At 43.7% G+C, this 25,863-nt stretch overlaps 1 protein-coding gene across 1 annotated transcript in view; it reads right to left on the reverse strand.

Annotated features, from left to right (window-relative positions):
* Nucleotides 1–25,625, reverse strand: part of BACH2 (BTB domain and CNC homolog 2) — a 185,356-nt gene extending 159,731 nt beyond the window's left edge. Inside the window, exon 1 of the mRNA XM_034061062.1 lies at nt 25,573–25,625. The gene's annotated coding sequence lies outside the window, so the exon portion shown is untranslated. The remainder of the gene's footprint in view (nt 1–25,572) is intronic.
* Nucleotides 25,626–25,863: the final 238 nt, after the last annotated feature.

Here is a 25,863-nt window from a genome sequence, read left to right on the forward strand (position 1 = left end):
GAAGAGCTGCTTTTGGTCGGGTTGTATCCTGTCCAGACACTTAACGAGGATGTCTCTGCTCTTCTAAGAGGCTCGAGACCTCAGCAGAGTTAATCCATTAACACAGCGGAACTCCACACCTACGTTACATGGTATGGGATAATGATCTCCAGTACCAACACAGGCAGATGTTATCCAGATGGAATATGAAAGTTGACTTAAAAAGACTTAAAACTTTTAAAACCACTTCATAGTGTGAAGATTTTAAAGTGACTGAATAAATGCTATCTGTTAACAACATTTAAAGTGGGTGGCAATCCTGGGTCTAGCATACGCTTTGCATCAGGACAAAACTACCATAAATTGGTTGAAACCACAGCAATATGCAGTTGACACCCACATATGTTATACTGGTGCCCAAGAACAAATTATATGTGTAGAATATATCTCAATACACTCCATGTATTAGCACTGTTAAGAATAATGCAAGTACTTAAAATCTAAAAAAACAAAAGTCTAATGCAGTAGAAAAAGTATGTAAGTTTGTCTTTCACATATACATGCTCCTCTGGGTTCCCTACAAAATCTGTATTGTTTACATCCTTTGCGTAGATAGCAAAAGATCAAGAGATCACCAAATAAGAAAATATAAATGAAAGCGTATTTGTAACTATGATGTCCCCCAGTCCTTGTTCCTTATGTTCTTACTCTAATACATATGCTGAAAAATGAAAATAGATGTCATATTTATAAATATGATACATGGACATGCAAATACCACCTGAAACACAAAATATTAAGCTGCCAGGCATGGCTTGTGAATAACAGTGATGCTTTTGGATATTCCAAGTAACTTCAGTAACAGGAAAGCAACAAACAAAATCACCTAGGTCAGAAGCAGCTATGCTTAATGGCAATAAATAATAAATATTGAAAGAGTGGTACATTATAAAAAACCTTCCCTCTGTTTTCACAAAGAATGAAGTGGTGCCTGGCTCCTCACCTGCAGCTCCACAATACAGTTCTTGTGACTAACTGAGCTGATTTCCAATCTAAAGTTTGTTTTATTTCACTCTGCAGAACTGCACAGATGCTCCTCCCATAAAAAATGAAATCCAGCCTGCTGCTGACACACCACTCTTCATCCCAAAAGCAAGCACTGTGGGTGGACCCTTCCACAGATTAGAAGTTATGCTTTCCTGCTAAAACCCAAGTGTCAGTTCTGACCAAGTCCTACACAGAATCATTCACCTTGCTTGAGGAAGAAAAGCTCTTCAGGCTTCACCCAGCACTCACCCCACGGTGCTTCTAAGCAGCCCCTCACCTGCTGGCACAGGGAACCTGCTAGGGGAAGGGTTCTTTGTTCTCACCTGTGTGCCAAGAATTTGCAGAGCATCAGCTGCTTTCAGGCATGGTGAATGGCCCCAGCAGAAGGCATAAGTAAACCATTACCCCCCTTCATTATTTGTTTTTCTGCGGTAAAACACACTCCAGCAGATGATGCTGCCACTAAATTTCTCAGTGTTTTAATTACCTGTAAGCACATTAACAAAATAAAGGAAGGTGAAATGGCATTTCAAATGTCAGTGTCCCTGGGACTCTTTCTGTTACACAGGAAAATTTCACTAGGAAAAAAGTCCCTCTCTACATCAGCGTTTGGAACTAAACACTTGGATTACACCTTGAAAATTAACCTGGACAGGAAAGAAACAAGTCTTTCAGTTTATTAAGGGAATTGATCATTAGCTTGTACAATCCCAAATTCTCCTCTGGTTAAACAAGGTATTCAGGACAGAGCATAGCCAAAAACCTGATACCTACTGGGACAAAAAAAAAAGCAAAGGCAAAAAAAAGAATCTTAAGAAGACTATTAAATGCACACAAACCCCCTTTTCTCAAAGCCTAAGACTTATTTCTCCCACATTTATCCCACACTTAGCAGATAATTTCCCTAACACCCTTAAAAAGACAGACACTAATTCTAAACATTATTAGTGATCACAGACTAACTGCAATAGTTCTAGGCTGAACTTCATGTAGTAAACATTGCATTCCACAGCCTGATGAGCCAGCTTTCAGATAAACATGCTTGCTTAAATAGCAAGTATTAACACCCTGTGGCAATCCAAGTCCAAGCACAGTGACTCAGTGCAATTATTCCTAATGTAACAATAAGTGGGCAGTCATGCGGATTTGTAACTTATTGGTTTAAGCATGAAATTAAACAAGCAAGAAAAAATAATGAAAACTGTTCAATTTTAGAGCAGACTGGGTACAAAATATGGGTAACTATTATAAACATGACATAATCTCATTTAGAAAGACTGTATAATACATAGGTTTTACAAATATTTACAGACATTAATCTTATTAAGTTGATTTCGAGAGTTTTATTCAGTAACAGGATTGATTGGCTGGAGAAACAGAGGCTCAGACAAAACAAAAAACAACAAAAACCCAACAGCTGAAAGCTCTATTTTTGTCAGAATGATGGATTCTTTTCTTAAGTAACTTGTTTTGTTGTCTTTTGTTCCAAGACTATAAACATTATTAGCAGTTCTCCAACTGGCAAGAGTCTGAGATGTTTTGTCTTCACCATTCTGGATTGCTTTTTTGTTTTCTTACACAGTCCAAGAGTCAGAGAAGAGGCAGCTTTGATTTTCCTTCCCTGTATGATCACCTTGCTCTTGCCCACAACTGGATCTTGCCTCTGAAGCAGTGCATATCCATCTGCACCACGGGCTCACGCCTGCTCTGATAAGAGGTTGGGTGCAGATCCTGATAAGCAAAACTATTGCAAACTATGCGAGTTTACATATCTGACACAACCAACATAACATCCACTTCCCTGTTGTTTACTTGCTTCCCATAATCGCTGACTTCTCACAGCCAAGCTTCCATACAGCTTTCATGTGGCCACAGTTATTTCTGCTTGCACTGAGAGGTCACTTTGTATGCTGCTAGAAGGGATTCTGCTTTCTTCTGTGACTTCAGGCAGCTTTTAGGAAACAAAGATTTCCTGACCCTCTTCCAACTAAAGGCAAAGGTCAGAGAATCTAACAATGAAGCACAGTGTTGTAGCTCAATATTTTAGTGCTAAAAAATTTACCCACAAAAGCAAAGAGGACAATTGCTCTATAAAATTCTACGCCAGTGCCCAAAACATGTCCTGTCCAGAACATGTGCTTGTAACCCAAGCAAGGATTTGCACCCACTAAAACAATACTACTATGTATAGGTTTTCCCAAAAGACCATTTGTTGCTAAGCAAAGGTCCAGTATATTAAAACTGGTACATCTGTTTTTTTTTGTAAAAACACTCCAAAAAGTACAATATATGTAATATGAATATAACAGGGCACCTTCCTTTGCTAGACTTCACTGCTAATGGTCATGTTCAATGGTTTACTTCCATGTCATGATCTGCATCAACCCCTCTGCCATCCCCTTGACCTATCAAAAGCATTACACCAAAGAGATTATTTTTGTTTACATCATTGCTAGGCCAGTTATCCTCCTCTTTTCACTAACAGGGCTACATCTGATGTACCATCCTACCTCTACAGTACTCTTCATATGCAGGATCCAAAAGGGTACATATTCGAACAGCTTTGCTCTAAGTTTTTCAGAGCAGTGTAATACTGTCCAGAGCACCAAGACCTCACTACATATTTATGAGCAGCCAATTTTCAAACAATGCCCTCCCCAGGCAAAGAAAATAATCACCAAAAAAATCAACACTGAATATTGTTTCAATACATGGGGTGGGTCTGACCTTACAAGCACGGTCTTAGTTGTCCCATACAGCGAATGACAGCTTTTCTGCTAATGCCCACCCTATCTCCTCTTCATTTGGCATTTGGCCCTAAATCTGCACTGGTCAATGTGGCATACCTATGACCCTGTAAATCAATGTCAGGCCCCTTGTCTATTTCACTGGATACAGCCTTGTGTTCTGGTAGATGTAATACACTGCATTTAGTTATTCTAATTCTTTCTGTAGAAGCTAAGTGTTCTCTGCACAGTTGTATTTTTTGTTTACACACTTTTTTATAAGACTTCCAAATGTATCATTCAGAAGAAACACCAGCAATGTTTAATAGTAACTGTATGATAGTAGTTAATACTGTACACAAGAAAATGCCTTCTCAAGATCACACTCATGGTCCATCCCACCATCAACTTTTAGGCAGCAGAGCTACAGAAGCTTTAGGGTGAGGTGCAAGAAAACTAGCACTGGTCAATCACAGCAAAACCCACTCTACTCTGCCTCTTCTATTCCCCTGACTTGCTGAAAACCAAACTCTTTGAAACCAAGCTTATGCCCCAAAGGCTGCCAGCTAGTAACTCTCTCCAATAGCTTCTATCATGGAAAGCCTCACTCCTTTAAGCTACTCACTGGGATACAGAAAAGGCTTATGCAAACCTCTAAGGCTTCTTCCACATAAATGAAGTTGAGCCACTTACTCCGCACTCCACCCCAGACATTTAGGCACGCTTCATTCTGCATGTTCTGCGATGAGCATGCAACCACTCACACAAGCTCACTATGTCCTGTGCTCACCACAGCAGTTCCCAAACTAGTCAAGCATGGAGTAGAATAAAAACATATGCAGAATGGAAATCCAGCTGCTTTTCCTGAATGGCTCCAGTGAAATTAAACCCCTCCATCTACTTGCTGACTTCCTCCATTTAAGACAATTAGTTAAAAAGACACACGGCTGTAGAAAACACAATTAGTTAAAAATTAGTTAAAAAGACACACGGCTGTTGTTCTCAGGGGTTAGAGAAAGGCAAAAAAAATTTACTACAGACTGCCTGCATATGAGGAAAACAGACTGATAGAGTCTGAACTTGCTCGTGCACCAACAGCCAAGAAAGAAGAGTAGGAATGAATGGGGAAACTTTCACAGTTGCCTCTTCAACCAGGCAGAAGCAAGAAGGGCCTCTGGCAGGTTGATCAGATGACTTCTCTTTTGACTACTCTCCAAGTAAGGAGAGAGGCAGGAAAGGAAGTGTAAGCCCTACTGCCAGAAGAGCAAAGGCATGCTCTTTCCATGCTCCAGTCCCTGGAGAGCTGCCACCTGAGCTGCAGCATACCATTGTTTTTCAGAAGTCCCCCTTCTCCCTGCTCTTGCTCTAGAGGGACACTGGTTCATGCTCCAGCCCTCTGTCCCCATGTTGCTTGTGCAGCCTCTCCCCACCTTGGTCAAAGCAGCACAGGAAACAAGAAGGACAGCTATATAGTAGTTGTAAAGCACCTAGGACTCCTTCAATGGGACCTGGCAATTGGGAGTCCCTTCTGGGGCCACTACAGAATGGTGGTGAGGTTTGCGTGAAACACCAAAGGGCCTGCCAGACTCAGCCTCCACTCCAGCACGGCATTCCTCTGCCCAAGGGAAATCATTTCCCCTACACTGATTCACTGATGTATAGCTTACAGGTTAAATACTGCCCCCAAACTCCTTGGTGAGCATGCACACATTCACAAGCACATGGTCTGCAGCTGCAGACAGGGAACCCCAGGGGAGACAGAGCTGTTGATGTGGCATTTGCAGCCTACCACCAGTTGAGAAAGCTCCCATCTAAAAGGATCAGTTGCTTATCTTCAGTGTCAGATGTCCTTCACACTGTCTTAGATGATCAGTCCCATGTCTAAGCCAATCCCCTCCCTCTCCATAAAAATCACACAGATCCATAAAGGAAAAAACTCTGACTGCAACAGACTGTGCTGCTTGGTTCAGATGGCACTTTCACCTTTTACTCCCTTTCTGGTGTAAGTGCCAGGTACCACGTGCTGTTACCTTGGGGTTTCTCTTGAGAGCAGAGAAAGACAGATGAAAAGTTGTTCTTCCTATGGCCTCTGTTTCAGCCCAGGACAGGTCTACACTGCTGTCACAGAGCCATAGTAGCTGGGACCACCAGAGCACTGGACATGCCTAGGCTGCAAACCTGCCTCCTACTGACCAGCAAATACTGCGGACAGACTCCTGCGGTACCCAAATCAACTAGTCCTAAGTTACAATGGCCATTTCAGTGCAACGCTGTTCCCCATCTTCACTGAATCCTGTTTTCAAGGTGAGGGTGGTGGCTTTACGTTGTAGGGATTGTTTTGTGCCAAAGCAGAGAACAAAAGAAGTGATGGTAGGAATGGGACAGAAATGCTCCACCTACTTGACTGGTGGAGTCCAAGGATGGTACACTGGCCCACATCCTCACAGCCAAGAGGAGACCTGCTGGTTGAGCACAGATTCTGTCATTTCTGGAAACTACTGAGAAAAAATGAAATAAAAAGCTAGGTCACTGAGACTAGTAAATGCCACAAGGCATGAGAACATCTGCAGAAAGGCTCATTAATCACACAATACCCTCATCCCTCCCTCCTGTGCCTTGCATTAAGGATCCAAGACAAACACTGGAGTTTCAATCTCTTTTCAAGAAATTACACTAAATGACATGAATCCTTCATTTCTCCATGTTCAAGTTTCTAGGCAGCAAGACTTCAGTATAAATTCTATTCCACACCAGGTAATCATTTTAAATAGTTTTAAAATGGACCCCCTTGACATCTGGTGGTGGGAGGTCTGAGATACTCCACATGACCAAGTAAGTCTACTTCTCTGAAGACACTGTGGTATTCCCCCCACTTATATGACTAGGGCTGCTTCTTTTTGTTGTTGTGTGCTTCTAATGCATCTCCCCTTCTCCAGAAAACATTCCCAGGGTTTTGTGGAATCATGAGAGTAAGCTTTGCATGGGATCTTGCTTGAAGGGAAAACTAAAGTTCTCTCCTACAGAGAGAAATGAGGAGACTCCACAGCCAGGGTTGTCACAGAGAAGACCAGCAACACACTTCCAAGGGAAAGCAGGCGCCAGGAGCTCAGGACTGGTATCACGATTTTCAGTCTTGTTACCTAATAATGTTATGCTAGCACAATACATATCTGCAGGTCTGAGATGTAAAAATAAGGTCCTTACAATTAAATGCTAATGTGAGCTACAGTGAACAATCTAAAAAGGAAGACCCAGCAACATCAGATTTCTGGACAACTGCTCAAAGTGGGAAGTTCCTTACGTAAGGCCTAATGCTAAGATAATAAAACCAGTTTTATTTCTTCCTTTTGCCCTTAATGGAGACTCCACACCTAGAAGACCACTGTCCTCAGGAAGCAAATGGCATTGTTGCAGACTATGAGAAGAAAACAACACTGAAGGGTGCAGACCCTACTGTGTGTACCTGCAGCAATGCTAGCTCAACACATCTTCATCTTTCCCTGTCTGCTTGGTCCATTCCTCCTCTGCCACAACTCACTGGCCCCTTACTCTTCCCACTTTAAATTTCTGTAGCCTTACTTATCAGCAACACAGTAAAATGCCTGATTTGGAACATCTTTTTTAAAAGGTGACCTTTTTTCCCCCTAACCAGAAGGTTACATTGACAGAGGTTTTATTAGAATCACAGAATCATTTAGGTTCAAGAAGACCTTTAAGACCAAGTCCAGCCATAAATGCAGTGCTGCCAAGTACACCACTAAACTATGCCCATAAGTGCTGCATCTACATGTCTTTTAAATACCTCCAGGGATGGTGACTCCACTGCTTCCCTGGGCAGCCTGTCCCAGTGCTTGATAATCACAGAACCACAGAACAGTTAGGGTTGGAAAGTACCTTAAGATCATCTAGTTCCAACCCCCCCTGCCATGGGCAGGGGCACCTCACACTAAACCATATCACCCAAGGCTCCCTCCAACCTGGTCTTGAACACTTCCAGGGATGGAGCATTCACAACCTCCCTGGACAACCCATTCCAGTACCTCACCACCCTTACAGTAAAGAACTTTTTCCTTATATCCAATCTAAACTTCCCCCATAAGACCCGTTACCCCTTACCCTGTTGCTGCAGTCCCTAATGAACAGTCCCTCCCCAGCATCCCTGCAGGCCCCCTTCAGATACTGGAAGGCTGCTATGAGGTCTCCACGCAGCCTTCTCTTCTCCATGCTGAACAGCCCCAACTTTCTCAGCCTCTCTTCATACAGGAGGTGCTCCAGTCCTCTGATCGTCCTCGTGGCCCTCCTCTGGACTTGTTCTAACAGTTCCATGTCCTTTTTATGTTGAGGGCACCAGAACTGCACACAATACTCCAGGTGAGTTCTGACGACAGCAAAGTAGAGGGGCAGGATCACCTCCTTTGCCCTGCTGGTCACACTCCTTTTGATGCAGCCCAGGATACGGTTGGTTTCTGGACTTTAAGCACACACTGAAGCCGGCTCATGTTCATTTTCTCACTGACCACCACCCCCAAGTCTTTCTCCACAGGGCTGCTCTGAATAAACAGGGAAGGAGAGAAGAGCCCACTGAGCTGGCTGGAAGATGGAAGCAAAGACATTCCCCCTTCCTAGCTATGTCACCCTCAAAACCTCAGGCCGCTCTCCTGACTTAGCCATCACAGCTCCCAGCTTTTGGCACAAAAGCACTCAATTTCTGGAGCCCCCTGTATTAAACAGCTGCAGGTACTGTACACCTACTAATGCTACCATGCTAACCAAGAGCTGGGGGGCTAGTATAACGTCTTTGGGGCTGACACTGAGTCCTTTCAATGAAGACATTTTTCCTAATATTCAATCTAAACCTTCCCTGGCACAACTTGAGGCCATTTTCTCTGGTCTCACTGGCTGTTATTTTGGAGAAGAGACTGACCTCACCTCACTCCATCCTCCTTTCAGGGAGCTGCAGGGAGGGATAAGGGCTCCCCTGAGCCTCCTCTTTCCAGGCTGATCAACCCAGTTCCCTCAGCTGTTCCTCATCACACTTGTGCTCCAGGCCCTTCACCTTCTTTGTTGCCCTTCACTGCACCTGCTCCAGGCAACTCAGTATCTCTCTTGCAGTGAGGAGCCCTGAACTGAACATAGTACTCCAGATGTGACCTCACCAGTGCAGAGTACAGGGGAACAACTGCATCCATAGTCCAACTATCAATAGCTATTCTGCTGGAAGTGGATGGATAGTAAATGACTGCAGAGAGGAGAGGGTGAAACAGGAACCCCGAGATGGAAAACTTTGGCGTCCTCTGGAAAACCCCCATGTGAACCCTCACTTTCATCTTAAGTCACCAAGTAGAGATGACTGCAGAGCCAAAAGATTTTGTCTAAGCCTAGCACAAACAGGGCTGCTTTGCCTATTGCTTACAGCAACACGTATGATGGTGACACAATACATGTTAATGTGCCACCAGAAAAGCAAGGTGTGTGATGCTCTTAACTCTCGCTGCTGCCCATAAGAAGTGCATCAAAGGGACATGGAGCAAAGACATAGAAGGGCCTTTCTTTCCCTGCTGGAAATACACTGAATAACTACCTCATGAAGGGTACTGCAGAAACTCTGCATGCTCACTGCTGATGCCTGCATTGCCAACACTTCTGACTCCTGGTGCCCTGTCCACAAGTATTTCACACAGGGCAAAGGAGATACCCTTATTTTAGTGACAGTTATCAATACAAGCACGTTGTCTGTTCACCATAAACTTCCTTTGTATCTGACGACTACAACGGGGAGTGGAGGGAGTAAGGGGAGGAAGATACTCTGCATTTATGTTTCCATTAATTCATCAAGAGAAATAGATCACACGTTCATTTATTCTGCGTTCCAGGACACTTCTCCTAGACACTATATATAGTTTCTCAGATACCAGTGTCTCCCTCACCTACATATTCACACTAATCCATATAAAAGTATGAGTCATTACACAAAGTTCCATCCAGAAGAGTAAGCCATTCATCCTTCGTGGGAGGAGGAGGAGAGGGGAAATTAAGAGCTGTTTCCAATTTAATTGGCAGACTTTACATTTTTGTTCTGCTTCCACTGGAAAGTGTGGTGCTAATTTTTCTGCCACAGCTTGCAACCACAGCGAGATCTCGATCTGCCTCATTTATGCCTGCCAGCAGGACCTCTGAAAAAATGAAACAGATTAGAATTGTATTTGCCATGTGCCTCTGGTCAGTGTGCAAGTTCTGTTTGCTGAACTAAATGCTTGTGTTGTCTGGGGGACTCAAATGTTTTAAACCTCCCTGCAACTGTTAAACCCCATTTTCATCAAATAGACAGTAAAATGGCAGAGTTTAAATGGTACACTGTAACTCTCACACCAACTGCTCAAGCCTTGGTGCTGTAGCTTGAGAACACGATACTTTCTGAATTCATTTTAAAAAAGGGAGAGTAGCAAGATGGATTAACTCATGATACTCTGCGGCATACCCTCTCCTTTTGCTTTCATACGGTAAAGCACATGCCCCACCCTGTCTTTTTACTGTATCTTCTAGTCAAAAATATGATTTCCTGTATGCAAGCAACTCTTTTTTTGGGTAATTTTGAAGTGAGACTGCATAGAAAGTGTCAACTTGGAACAGGTACGTGCTTTAACTCCTACATCACCTCATCCAACACAGGAGTTTTAATTAAGTGTTGCCCTTTCCAAAGTGACAGAGGACGGCTTGGACTGTCTTCTCGTTTTTTACTCTTTGTGTAACTTCTGATTTTCTCCTCAGCTGCTTCTTGGCTTTACACCACCTTCTCTCTCGTTTTCTAATCCAACGATTCCAGCCTGGCAGCTGCATTCAACATTTATGACTATTTCAACTCAACCTCCCTCATCTTGTTCCTTTTTGCAGACAGCCCCTAAATCAGGGTGGCCAGCCCTTGCCTCCCAAGCAATTTAGGGCCCATTGCCACAGACTGCATCACCTGAGAGGTGCAAAGGCTCTGCTGGTGAGGGAATGGCCATGACCCTGCTAGGGTTGAGATGGGTACAATCCACAGGAGCTGCTGAGCCCCAGGACCATCAGCAAGGCAGCCCCAAGGAAGCACTGAGTGGCAAATCCCCTGCAGAAGGACTGGCACCTTCTAAACGAGCTGCTCCCAGAGCTCCTGTAGCATTCCAGGAGTTATGACCACAATCTATACAAGAACCCTGGCAAGCAGGCTGCATGGTTACGGAGACCAGCTATCTCAAGTCCAAAGCAAATAAAACACAAGACACAATAGCCAGGAAGTCTTTCTGCAGGAGCTGAACTTGAGCCAAAGTGCTATGAGACTTTCGGCACCTTTTCCCAAATTAAATCTGTTTAATTCTGTATGACTTTGCTAATGATTCACAGATCTCGCTACATCTTCCTAGGACATTCAATTTCCCTGTAGCTATTCCTTTTCAAAATGTGTACCAATCCTTAACACTCCCATAATGGTTGCCTATCAACACTTCCCAAATCGTCAAACACACAGTCCACAACTACTGTGGGTCCTTTAGTTGTCAAGATACAAGGTGGCACAAACATCAGAAAGAATGCTCTACACCTCTGCTTGATATCCAATAACTGCATTGACAGCTCAACTTGCCCAAGCTCCCCTGGAGCAGAGCATTTGGAGCTCCTATCAACCATGAGCCAATGCCAGACACTCCAGCTAGGGAAAACACCCTTCTCTTCAGTAAGGAATAGGAAAACTCTGTCCTGCTCCATAGTGGAAAATAACACACTAAAAAAAAGGTAATCAGTAAGCACTGAAGCTGCACAAACTGCTAAAAAAGAAGGGCATCACAACAGTCAGATGTGCTTATATGTAGAAATCCACTCACTCCGTTTCTATCTCCTCCCCAAAACAGCATGTGCAATTTTATCCTTGCCATTAGCAAGATGAGAGCGTAGCTTGCTAGGCTACAGCGTTTCATCTGAAACTTGAGGGAATATGAACGTGCACGCAATAATACATTCAACAAATATCCAAGGCATTAAGCAGCACCTGAACAGTTAAGGAAAATTACGGGCCCTCAAGTGAAGATTTCAAAATTACAAGGAAACAAATCCGTACTTGCAAATGTTAACTACAAGCTTCTTGGGGTATGGCTGCAGAAGAAAAGCATCTTGCCTAAAGAGAGTGTCTCCTTGCAAATTCCAGGTATCTATGCCTTCTTTTATTTAGTTTTAAGGCTCACCAACAGTTTGCATTAGATATTTAAACCTTAAAGGCTATGAAACTACTTAATCTCAAAAAACAGATTTCTAAAGGCAAAAAGTGCATACTTGCAGCTGATGAGTAACAATCGGGAAAACCATTTTCTTTTAAAATACAACTACTCTTTTTGCCTTCTGAAAGTTGTGGAAACTTGTAAAGGTAGAAAAAGCTAAAAAAAATAAAGGGAAAAAAAGGGAAAAAAGAAGAAACGCAACACTAGATAATTTTAAACACTTTTCATACCTAAAAAGGGCATATTAAACCACAACCTTAGTCATAAACCAACAGCAGCAAATCAGTAAGGGCAGAGACACAGCACCGCAGGCGTGACCTGCAGCCACCGGGGCTGTCGGGGAGGCAGCGGGTTGGAGTGCATGACAACACACGCCAAAGGAAGTGGGTGTCGTACCTCACCCTCAGCATCTCCTCCTCCGCCCCACACCCTCCCCTGACCACCTGTACCAGCCTCAGAGGAAGCAGGCATGTTCCCACATACTTTCCAGCGACGCTGCACCAGCCACAAAGTACGTACACAAGCCATTAGTACACGTGTGATAGTGGATACATGGAGTACCAGCACCAAGTCTTTCTGCAATGATTAACCTACTCTGCAGGCACTCAAGCTTCCCCTTCTCTTCCTCTAATTTAAAGGAAAAACAACCCACTGAAAAGTAGTGCAAGGGGCAAGAAGGACCCCTCCATCCCTTTTGTGCTGTTTCCCTTTTGCCCCCCCCCCCCCCCCCCCCCCGCCCACCTACCCACACGTACTTAGTGTTGGAAAAAGGCTGTAAGCAGTGTATTATCACTAGTGTGTCCTGGGTATCGGGAGCTGTGGTTTTGAGATTAAACAGCTAGCTAAGAAATCTCACCCTTTTGACCAGAATTTTCCATAAGTGATTGAGTACGGCTTAGGAAAATAAATAAAAAAAGAGAAAGAAATGTCCTAAATTTCCTCTCATGGTCAGATGGTTGAGATCAATTCTCTGTGATAAGCTAAAATTAGGCAGAAAGGGCACATACCAAGTGTCCAAGAGAAGTTGCCTGGCTGTGGGGGCCATGCTGCTGGGGACACTGGGTGCTGGTGCCTAGGTAGCAGGACCTGGTTTGATGACTCTCTGTGCAGGGCACTCTGCCTCCACCTACTTCAAATACTTTGCTATCGGTATCTTTTCATCTGTTGTCAGCCTTAAAATAAATAAAAATAAATGCAGTCCCCCCAAAACCAACCCAGCTCCACAGAATTGTCCCCGTAAACCCCAAATGACAAAGCAGCAGGAGGGAACAAGTGGGGCTTGGGGAAGGAAGAGGTGTGGGGTCTCTGCTGTTAAGAAAGCAACTTGCTTTCCGAAGGTCATCTGGAAACTCTTGGGGCACTTTGCATATTCTGCAGCTATGATTTCTCCCTCCTTCAGCTGTTTCAGCCTGGCCAATGAGCTGGGGGAGGCAGCCATGGGTGGGGAAGGAGTTAAAAATGAAAACAAACACTGAAAAGCTGTATGTAAACTGTTTCAACTCGTGGTTTCTGTAACCGACTGAGCAGCGCACCTGCAGAGCAAGCCACCTCAGGAGATACCTCCCTATAAATACCCTGGAGAACCCTCACCCAGCTGTGCCTCCTCAGGCACATCTCTGCACAGGAGGATGACACTGGCATCCCACTTCATGGGAATGTCCTAAACTTCACATTCATTAAACAAATGGAAGCTGGAGGGATAGAGGGTAAGAAAAGAAAAATTCCTCAGATATAAACATTCTGAATGCAATTTCAGCCTTGCAGCAGTCAACACCACCCTTATCTGAATTTCAACAAGGTCTCGAATACCTGGTCATCTCTCCTTCACCCCACAGTCTCTTAACCAGACAAAGTGGCTGTGCCAGACATTAGACCAAGTACAGCCATAAATCCTGCAGCCTCCCTTCAGGTGACCTGAAACCTGAAGTGCCAACTCAGCAGTGAGGTGATGCCCTGAATACTGCACATCCTTGTGAATGGTAAGTGCCCATCTCCAGCACCAGTTCAGCACACAATATCTGTCACCCTCACTAAAGGTCAGACATCCTACAGGACTGGGGAGAATGCAGCTCCCTCTCCACTGAGCACAAAAGACCCAAGGGCACAGTTACCTGCCACCACCCACATGGAGCTGCAGTGGGCAGCAGAACAGCCTCCACTGGTTCAAGACATCCTATGGAGGTAGAGGTTTTGATTTTGGAAAACAAAGGAGTAAAGTCATAATATGCTAATCTTACTGTGAAGAGTTTCTGTGGCTATTCTGTACAGCTTTGGGGTCCCTCCATACACAATCACACATGGTTCATTTTTGTGTTTGAAACCACACCCAGAAGCAGCACTTATATGGGTTGGCTCCTGGACACCTTTCAACCAAAAGCAGGTGAAAGCTCAACTCAAGCTTGAGCCAACTGAGAAGCAGATATACCCAAGAAATTTTCGAATGCCAGCCCAGCATTATTGCTGAGAAGTAAAGCTCAGCAGCTGCAACCGAGGCCAAATCAGAAACATGTAATTTTTGAAACAGCTGAAATCAGTCTAAAGAGGCAAGTGCATTAATTAACACTGCTGATGTTGGGAAATGTGCAGGTAATAACAATGAGCAAGTCTCAAAGGCTGGTGTTCAAATAAGCATCCCCAGTATGGCTGTCTGGCCAAAGCTTAACCAAACTATTCAGACTTGCTGGTCTGCAAAGTCAGACTGCAAGGAAAAACCTTTCAGAAGACGCAATTCTTGACACTGGAACATGGCTACCAGGACACAGACTGGAATTAGATCCTAGGAATGGGGAAACTCATCTTCCCCTACATTTTCCTCAAGACCAAATCATATTGTCTATTCTGACAGCAGCAGAGCACAACAGTTCTGCTATGACCCTGTTACAGGGCAGCCGGAGGTGACCATGGGCTGCCTGCAGACTGTACAGCCAAAGGGTATTATTTCCCATCCACTGGCTTTTGTATTGCTTGTTTACAGAACTGTGGCACTGAGGACACTCTAAAACAATCTGCACCACAGGATAATCACACACAGGGACAATGACTTCAACTGCAAGGGACAGACTGAAGGTGTAGGAGAAGATGATGGGCGCCTGTGGAAGAAGGAAAGCATCAGACCAAGCAGAAACACCTTTTGGTACCCATGTTTACCACCTCACCCTACCCCCTGTGCACACACACCCTCCCCACAGCACTCAAGTCTTTCCTGCACTTTGAATTCCTTTGCTGCTGAGCACAGCAGTCAGCCCTTTCATGTTATGTTAGAGCAGACTGTAAAGACTTTGGTCCTGTAAAGTTCTTCCGTGACATTACTGACCTCCTCACTCTCTATGCTACTCCAGTTTCCATAAGAAAGAAAAAAGTACTTAAAAAATTCTCAAGTGATTCAAACAAGTACTGTGTTCATCTTCAGAAATGACTGGCATCACTTTGAGATCAAAATATCTACCCAATTGCTATAGGAAGGCTTTATAGCTTCAAGTTCTGTTACAGATAAAACTTCAACAACACAATCATTTATTTTTGTCCAACAAAAAGAATTGTGAAAAGCACCAGAAGTATTTGCAGCAGGCCACTAATGCCAATTCCAGCTTTCCCTGCAAGCTATTTTCATGATACTAGTCTTGATAGCATCATAGTTTGTAGAGGTAGGGAACAATATAAATTAACAAAGTCATGGCAGCCTAGGGAAGAAGGGAGGGAGGGAAATAAGGAGGCAATATTTATCTGCTGAAAGTAGGAGTTGAAAAGAAAAACAAGCATTACACTGATTGAGTAATACACAGGTTGGTGTACAACAACTTGCACATTACATTTGCAACCTTGTGTTTTGCTTTAATAACTGGGGCTAGACAAAGCTGCTGGACTGTAGCTGTACATGCCAGACCTTTCTTGCTTTGATCTTACGGAATGGTAAAAATTTTGAAGAGAAAGTTTGGAGATGACTTGAATGATGCTCACAGCTTTTTAAGTTTGGAATTTGGTGGTTACTGCATTAAGCATTACTCACTTTCTGAACAAAGTGGAAAGTTAACACAAATTGGCAGATGACTAACTGTCCAAGAAACAGATCACTGAATGAATCACTGGCTCTACTTTTAGTCTAATAATAAGGCAAACAAAGAGGAACAAGAAGGGGGAAAAGACCAACAAAAAATTTCCTCGCAGAGTGCTTACACTTGCACTGCCCATGAACTTCCAGCTACAACAAACTATGCAATGATTTTACAATTTACCATGAGTTTTACACTGGGCTGACATGCCTCACCATTACTTCACACCAACACTTAATCTGGATTTCTGCAAAAAGAATTCTGCACCACAGCTCCCCTCAGTACACATTTAATAACAGCTACAGGAATAAATTAGGGGATTGGAAATGCAGTTAAATCGCTGAGTAGAGTCAGAAGCATTTGGCATGTTACGGGTTCAACACACAGAAGTACCTCAGGCACAGCAGATACCTGAAGTTGATGTCAAGCAGAATTTAGGTTTCTCAGCTTGAGAACAGGTACTAATGAAAAACCTGCAGACGCTCTGATTTCTGCTAGTCAAATTTTGGCCAAAAGTTTGCCCAATATACATGGCCAGCACTCAGCTTTGCGTAAAATCACCAGCTGTACTACTCAGGAACACAGGAGAATGGTGGCAGTGCTATCCCTCCTTCCAAACAATAGCCAACTGGTTCCAGCAGCCACAAAGGGTGAAGCTATGCATGACTGCTCAAAGTGATGTGTGTCTGCCCCTTTGCAAAGGCTCTGTGTCCCCAGTGCTCCCCCAAATAACCTGCCTTAGCCCTGCTACTCTTCAGACCCCTGGTCTTACTCATCCGATTGTCTAGAAAATTAGCCAGGGCTAAGAAAACGGTAGATTGACGTGTGCTAGGTTGGACAACTGAATCAGCTCACCAAAGTCCAACACACATACAGCCAAGCAGGACCTCCTGGGTTCACCCAGCACCAGCCCCTCTAGTTACAATAGGCTAGACTCCATCCTTCACCTAAGCAAAGGCAAGCTGCTCTGAAACGCACTGAACTCATTACTCAACAGCTCTAAGTGCACATGCTTGCCATCATCCCCAGAGTGATAGAAGACTGGAAGGAAAACCTGAGGGTCTAGGATCACAGCTGCCTGTCTCAAAAAAACTCTCCATAATCAGTTCATCTCAGCTGTAACTTAGGTTTAAACATCTAAATACACAAGAGCTCATCACAGCTGGGAGACAGGTGACACACCAGGTCACATCAGGCCAGGAGCAACCAGAATGAAGTCGGAATAACATAGTTATTTAAATGTTTGCAAAAGAGAGCACTTTTGCATTTTGCTAATGTAGAAGACTTGCTTGATTGAGTTCTGTTTTCCTCTAACGTTTCTTTCAATTGTCTGTCACAAGCCCAAGCAAAAATTAAAGGGCCCGAACCTCTCATTCCCTGGCAGCAATCTCTTATGACCAAGCTGTAGGTTAGGCTAGGCACAAGTTGATTTGAGTTTTAGCAGTACCACCCCACTGCAAAAGCAAAACAAGAGTCACCTTCAGGAGATGGGGAATGATGCGGTGATGATCATTTGCCCCTTAGGGGCTATGTGCCCCATGGCCAGGTCTAGGTCTTTAAACAAGTTCCAGTTTAATTTGATTCATTACCCAGGTTCTTGCCAGACCCCGCAGTAAACTCAACCAGCAGAAAACTAAACCTGTGCACACAATGAATAATCTGCTGCCAATTCAGCTCTCAGGACTGGCCCACTGTGAGATGACACAGGTGCCATGGCAAGTACGAGGCAAGGAGAGGAAATGATGCAGAGCTGAATGAATCACAAGCTCAAAATTCAGTAGCAACAGTGTCCATTGTTCTTCACAGGTCCAGCCCTTGGTAACTTCGGACAACAAGTCCCATTTCCAAGTCAGCAGAGCTCACAACATGGATGAGATTTAGATGTGTTATTCATTCATCATGACCCAACCTCAGAACACTTCCAATAGCAATTATCTTCTGAAGACAAGCTGAATTCAGAGCACTGAACCTGTGTCCTCTTGAACTCTGAATAACCACTGACATCCTATCTTGCAGTCCATGCTGATTATTATTTGTGAGCTTCAGTAAGAACTGTCCATAAATGAATCCCTTAAGTTGGAAATTGGCCTTTTACTGCTACACAGATCTGAAAATAGTAAAATCTCTCTTATTGTTGCCATGTAACAAACAACTGGATTTTCACGTTTCAAAGTTATATCTCCACAGGCTTCTACGCCTCTATTTTTAGTGCGCCTCTCCCAGTAAGAAGCTACAAGACAAAGATTCTCCATCACAGTCTGGTTATACAAGAAATTAACAACACATCCACAGTATTTCAGCACAGTCCAAATTAACTACATAAATATATTTAAATATTTAGTGGTAAAAGATGCCCGCTGACAGAGAGGGAGCTAGGATATCTCTAGATTTACTGACAATCTGCCCCAGAGTAGATTTTGTAAAAAGCACTCTGCTTTTAAAATAGAGTAATAAGCAAAGAACAATCACATCCTCATAAGGAATAGCTTATCAGTATAAATATTGCAACAACAGAGAAAGTAAACACAGAGGTTTCATAAATGTTGGAATTTTCAGTCTTAACAGGGAAGAAAAGGCTATCTTTGCCTCATTTATAGTCTTTAAATCTTTTAACACAGGCAACTTGGAAGCAGGCAGCAACACTATATATTAATGAAGCAGATCAGGAGACACTGATTGGACTACTATTAAAAGTGAAATACCTCACACAAAAGAATTAAAATTTGATATACTCCTATTTGATATAGAAGGGCATGCCTTGCTTATATGAAAACAAAGTAACCTCACGTTCTATAAAGTACGGTTTTAAAAAAGCATGGTATGTGCTAGGGGTTGCTTCACTGCACTGAACACAGGGCAATGAACACAGAGTCTTTACATTCAGCTGCATAGATAAACAGCTAAAAGAATGACAGCGTATTTGAAATCTCTTACTTTAAAAAAAAAGTGAGAGAAAGAGAAGAGTTTAATAGATCACTTTCTGATGTGTGTTTTTGTCCGTATCACTTTCAGTACTTGCATTTCCTCCTAGGTACTGACAGACACATCCTGCAGCTGTCATTTATTCTCCAACTCCTATTTTCTGTTTACTTTCCTTTCTGTATCCTATGACCCAAACTCAGACAGCAATACAGGTCACTCAGCAATCTTACTGTCCTCTCTTTAACAAAGTGGAAGAACAGCAGCTCAGCAAGATGAGGTAGTGTGCCAAGTCTTCCCCCACTCGCCATAAATAGGTTATACTTTCCAGATGCGCACCTTATACATTGAAAACGGAACATCAGCAATACTCACTGCAGTGAAACACCAAACCCTGAGGAGACAGCAAAGGGTAAGATTTTAGCACCACCAGCAGTGGTACAATTAGGGCTTCTTGGAGGGTATGAGATCTTTCACTGTTGCACAGTAAATCACTAAAAGCTTTCATAAATTTTGCTGTGTACTTTTTTTTTAAATAAAAAGCTCAAAGTAATATTTTCCAACCTTTCACTAAGAGTAGGGGCCAAACCCACATGTTTTAAAGGTCTTTCACAGTTTTTATTATTAGAAGTAGAAACCCTACTGATACTGATGAGTCATTTGTATTGGCGGAAACCAAGAACACCCATTTTGTTCATGTGTTACAAAGATATCAATGTGGTTTTCTATTCATTACTGGTAGAAGTAGCTGACTAAAACCAAAACAAGTGACAAGAACTCACCTTACTGTTCTTAAAGCCAGGTTTATACCAGCTGATTTTGTTTATCACGCTTTTAGAGATTGCTTATTTTTCGCTCCATTTCACAAAAAAGAAGAAAAAGACATAAAAGGCAACTTCAAATCTAAACTCTGTGACAATAAACCCAGAACTGCAGATGGATAATTCACACCGCTTCTGCAAAGGCTTTTGTGATCAACTAAGAAAGTAAAAACAAAGGAGGGAAGAAAACAAACAAACCATAAGAAGATAGTTAAAAATCATCAGTCAGCAGAATATATTGTTTCAGGATCCTTATGCGTAATCAGAACAGAATCTGTAAATAAAGAAGCAGTTGTACAACAGTGCAAGTTTTCATCTTCATGCAAATGAAGACATCCTTTCACGCTAATGGCCAGCAATATTGCCACACCGGAGATAAAAAACAGACCAAAGAAACGGCAAAATTCTGAGAATTAAAGACAGCTAAAACTAGGTTGTTAATTGGAATGCCTTGCTCGCTTTAAAGATTTCTGCCATAAAAAGGGGTGGAGGGTAGAAGACTATACAGCTAGCACTCATCGAGGAAAGATACAATTCACACTGGACATGGCATACCCAAATTGGGAACAGTGATATGGGGAATTCTTTTTTTTGTAACATCCGATTCACAAAAAAAGAAAGCAAGAAACAAACTAAGCCCCAGAGGTTTATTCCTGCTGAATACCCATAGCATCTAGATGCACTTCAAGAACAAACTCCGCAGCGGCGCAATGAATTTCTACTTTGCACTCTGCACCTAGCAGAACAGCAGCCTGGCAAAATGACAGTGTATTTTGATATTACTGGGGAAGAAAACCACAGCAAAGCAGTGACCGGAGAACTGAAAATAACCTTTGAACAACAGCTCGGCACTGATGATCTCTCTGCCTGCACCTCCTATTGTGGATAGTTTATAGCATGGGTAGCTCCAAGCTGCACCAGACACGTGAGTCAGCAAGAGCAGCTTGTAGGAAACTGCTGACATGTTCAATTGCTCTCACATACACTGAACACACCTACCCACTAAATAAAAAACAGGCTGCATGCAAATTGGGGTAAAGCAACACCTCCACACCTACAGTTCCTGTTTTCCTAGTTCGGGTTTAGGTTTTAAAGTGATCGCTAATAATGAAAAGAGAAAACCTCTGTGCATGTCAGCTATAATAGTACCTATGATTAAGTCTCAGGGGTCATTTTGTTTATTTGAACAGACATAACTGCTTTTCCCCTTTTCAAAAAACAAAATTGCTGCTTTAGAGCCCAGAAGCCCTGCACGGTGACAAGCAATAAACAGTCCCTGTTTTTCTTAGTGGGGAGACTCCTTTTGAACCTATGCACCAAAACCCATTTACCCATCCCAGCCCAGATGAGTGTTTTCAAAGCTTGGGAACAATAAAAATAAATAAATAAATAAATAAATAAATAAATAAATAAGCTCCCAGCTTCCATTTAAACTCCCACTAGGGGTAAACTGGAAATTCCCAGGGTTTTAATTCCTAACAGCTTTTCAAGCATCTGTTCAGTTGATACAAAAGCAGAGAAAGTTGTATACAAATTATAGGTCTCCGGAATAAATCTGGGAGGATCCAACCCTTTCAGGTCACATTTCACATTAAAAAGAAGAAAACAGCGTACCTCAGGTCTCACTGCTTCTTGACCACCACCACCACCTCCTCCTGCTTCTCTTCTCTGAGACGACCGAAAGTGTCCCAGTGTGCTTTGAGGGCAGGTCTGTATGATTAGGTGTAAACAGCCAAGGGGGAGCAAAGGCAGAATACATCAGGAAGAGGTGAGGGGTTATACATGAAGAGGCTGCACACCTGGCAGCCCCCTCAACCACCCAAGAGCTGCAGTTCAGCCCCTGCAACATCAGGAGCCTTTGGAAGCAACCTGTTTCACACTAAAAAGGGACACTTCTATAGATCCGCTGAGATGCCACTGTCGCACAGCTGGTGTTCTTCAGGTTGTTGCTGTGGCTCTTTCTGCATAAAGATCAATACAATCAACCAGAGGAGTTTTCGAGCCCTATTTTTTGATAGATCAAAGTGACTAACGTACACGTAAACTTTCAACATAAAGGTTCTCCCAAACATATTCCCCCATTCCTTTTTATTTACCTGTTCTGAACATAAGGTTGCTCTTCAATCAATACCATTAGTTCTAGTAAGTCAGGGGCCTCAAGTCCATCACAGCCAGGGAGGGATTTGTATACATTCCACTGCTGGCCTGCTCTAAAATTGTAATTCACAGTCAAAGAGTAACACAGTAACCAGTGCTCTTTTCAAACCACTACACAAAAATGTTCCTGCCTAGCTAAAAAGCAAAATGAACACATTGCAACTCAGCTGGCTATATTCATGCATTTTACATCTTCTTGATACAAGTGCCAAATGGATGCGTAATATTCAGGCAGCTGCCAAGGTTAATATCTTTTGACTGAACTTAAAGTAAGGATGACCATTTACTGCAAAAATCTGAATAAGCAGTTTGAGCACTGTTCTGGAAGACCTCAGGGAGTTTACTGGGGGTAGAAAACTACTCCCCACTCAGCTACTACAGCAAAATCATTTAAGCACCTACTCAAATATCAGTAAAGAACTGAAATACCAGAAAGACTTTCTTCCACATTCTCTTCAAATGCCTGTAGTCAGGAGAAACACTGGAAGCAGCAAGACTAACTCTGATTTTATGAAAGCTGTAAGTTTAAATCCTAATTTTCTTCCACACATTAATGGAATGATTGGTGTATTTCCCCAAAGAGTTTAACTCAGAAACCAGTAATATAAGACCGTCATACCCAAAATGAGCTGAGCTGAAAATTCAGACCCAGAGGTGAAAGACAGAAGCGTGCATGCCTGCAAATGTAAGTCAGGATCTGCTAAACACTACAGGTATGTTCATGCAACTTGTAAACGACAAAGCCATTCAGAGAACATTCCTTTGATTAAAAAGGCACGCACATTTTGATTTGAATATATAAACCATGTTCATACTACCTAAATTAAAATCACAAAAGACTGTTCACATCACACAGAAAATGCTATTCAATTTACACCAACAGTTTATTACATAAAAATGTCATTACTACTGAAATGATTACTTTGCATATATTGATGTTACACATCTCATTTTTCTGCTTAGTGCCATAAATGTCTTTTAGCTACACTCTAAGAGGTCTCCTCTGTATCTGTGCATATGTGAAGTCCTACCCAAAAAGAATGTCACAGGCACACAATAAGAAAACATCTTTTTTTATTATTATTTTTGATTTAATGAAAAAATAAAAAATGCAATTGATTTTTTTTAATGGCTGGTGGTATTTTTAGAGAAAAAATTGAGGAAAATGACTAATCAGCAATCATAGCACAGCCTATTAAGAAAAAATAGCTACTGCACATCAGAACAGAAAATCAAGCAATGAAACTTTTAAAATAAGGAAGGGCAAGCAACTTCTGTTACATATTCCACGCTATACATCACGCAAGGAGGGTTTTATTCTCAGCTCTCTTTGTTGTTAATTATGCACATGCAGAAAGAGATACGCGAGACTGCTGTACAGTATGGAAATTTTATTAAACTCATTCATTTCAACGAGCCTCTGAGGGCTTCTACAATGTCAAAGATTTATCAGAGTCTCCTCATATTAGAGGCATCACATCTATACCACTGCCTGCTCATTGAGATTTGGACCATTGTTCTCAGCTGGCAACTCGAGTGCCATCTCTTAACTTTCCTTCACGCTCAGCACAGAAGAGCAAACAGCTGATGTTTTTTTTTTTTTTTGCTGCAAAATGAACGATAGAAAGCAAAGAAGGAAGGCGAGGAAGAGGTCCCACCTACATCAGCAGCGCATCCTGCCAGCGTGCATGACATTAATACCAACAGATATTCCAGATGCGCCTCAGGGTCAGAAAAGGACTAGAAATACCTGTCCTAGCACTGTTTCCCTGCGTAGGATACCTGAGCATAAACAATTGCTGATGATTAACCAGTTGGGATCCATCAGCACGTGCATCAATTGTGTATCTGCTGTGTGCAGCTTTCCCATCCAGCCTTTGCAATTGTAAAAGTTTTCAGAAATGTCAATTGTTTAACCTGCAAATTACACAGAAGAGTTGCCCAGCAATGCACATTCTGCTTCTGCAGAGCATTTCTGTAAAAGATCTCTTAAATATCCTGACAATCTCTAAAACCATTAGGGACCTTTCTTGCCTTGTGCTTGACAGCACAGTGCACTGGCGTACATCTGTTTGAACGGCTCATCCAGTGCTCAGAGAGCCAACTAGCAGGAAAACTAGACCCATGTTCCTGCTTTTCCAATCCTCTACTTTTCCAATTAGTCACGGCTTCCCTCCATTCCTTGCTGAGACCTTCAGAACAGCCTTTGAAGCTAGAGGGTCAAATGTGAGAAACGATGCTGAAAGCACAGGTTCGACACACCGCAGGGAAGTACGACGCCGAACCATTTTGCTGCACAAGCGCCCAGATCCCGGTGACGGGGGGGCGGGCGGGCAGATACAAAAGGCAACACAGGCTTTTAAAAGAACGCGCCCACATCTGAAGTGGAATCTTATTTCTATCTGTCAGATGTAAAGGCACCTAGAACGCTGGTATAAGGCTGGTGCGAGGCTGTTGCTACAACAGCCCCATAGACAACAGCCTAACAACACAACCTTATCGCTTTATTCCATTCATCTCATCAAATACAATTATCTCAAATTTCAGTATTTACATACCTGAAGAAGTCAATTTACCTAAGCACCACCACCCTCTTCAAGCTGCAGAGCATTCCACCATCTACAGCACAATCTCAGACAATTCGCTGGCTGAAAAACATCGACTTGTCTCTAGCTCGAGCCCCACAACACCAAATTAAAATATGCACAAGTTCAGCGACAGTTCCAAAGTCTTTAAAAATGGTCTTTCATCGCGAAAACACAGACACGGCTTCAACTAGAGCAAAGAGCAACACTTTAATTTCCCAATCTTTCTCCAACAGCCCAGAGAATATTTCTAATAAGAGGACATCTCTGCCTTGCGTTTGTCAATAAAGAATGAAACCCGGGGTTTACTCCGAAGCTGCCGGGGCTCCAGCGAGCAGGGCACAACGATCTCACGGTAACCGAAGCGTTTAAAGCAAGACAGCCCGCCGCATTACAAAAATAGCCCGCTCCACAAAAGGAGAGGCACGATTTCACACTTAGCGTCTTTCATGACAGCCAGCGCCTTCGCGGCGCGCTGCCTTGCCTACACGCTACGTTTTAATGATCCAAGAAACTGTTATCGGAGTTCGCATCTCGCTCCGAACCCATAAAATCCGGGCTGGGGGGGACACACAGCGGGTGGGGGGCACACACACACACAAACACGGTGCACGTTCGGGGGTGGAACGCGGCGCGGTGGCCGCCTGCCCCGAGCCGCTGCAGGTGGCGGCGGGGCCGGAGGAAGGCGGCAGCGGTGGCGGGACGGCCCTTGAGCGGAGGGGCTGCCCCGGGGCTCCCGGCCTGGCCCGCCCGGGGGCGCGGAGCATACGCGGACACACGCGCGCTGGGCGCCTGCCGTGCACTCGCCGTTACGCAACGCGTGCGTTTCCCACTTGAAGGAATAAGCAGCAAGAGCTCCTCCGGCAGAGCCCGCGGCTGCCTCGGGGCTGGGTGCAGCCCCCCGCCTAACAGCTGCTCGGGGAGGAGGAGGAAAGCCACGCTGCCCCCCCACACTCCCTACCAGCCTCCCCCAAAACTTCGCCCCCCCTCCCCTCCACCTTCCCTTCCCCGGCGGGGCTGCCGAGCCGCGGAACAGGCGCACTCACCTCGCCTCCGCGCAACTTTCGGGGGTCGCCCCTCTCGCTGCAGCCTTGGGAAGGGAAAAAGGGGGGGGGGATCGTGAGGCGGGGTGGAGCGGGCCCGGGTTGTGGGGGTAAAAGGCTGTTACGGCTGAGGAGGTTTGGGGAGGGGGGGGTTTGCTCTTGTTGCTGCTGCTGCTGTTGTTTCGGAAATTCTTATTAGTATTTCTCTGCGGTCAGAAACCTGCACCCTCCCCCCCCCCAAATGAAAGAGAAAAAAATCCCGACCCAGACGCTCATCACATGGCGATTGCTTTG

This window comes from Melopsittacus undulatus, chromosome 3, assembly GCF_012275295.1.
Source record: "Melopsittacus undulatus isolate bMelUnd1 chromosome 3, bMelUnd1.mat.Z, whole genome shotgun sequence".
NCBI classification, from domain to species: Eukaryota; Metazoa; Chordata; class Aves; order Psittaciformes; family Psittaculidae; genus Melopsittacus; species Melopsittacus undulatus.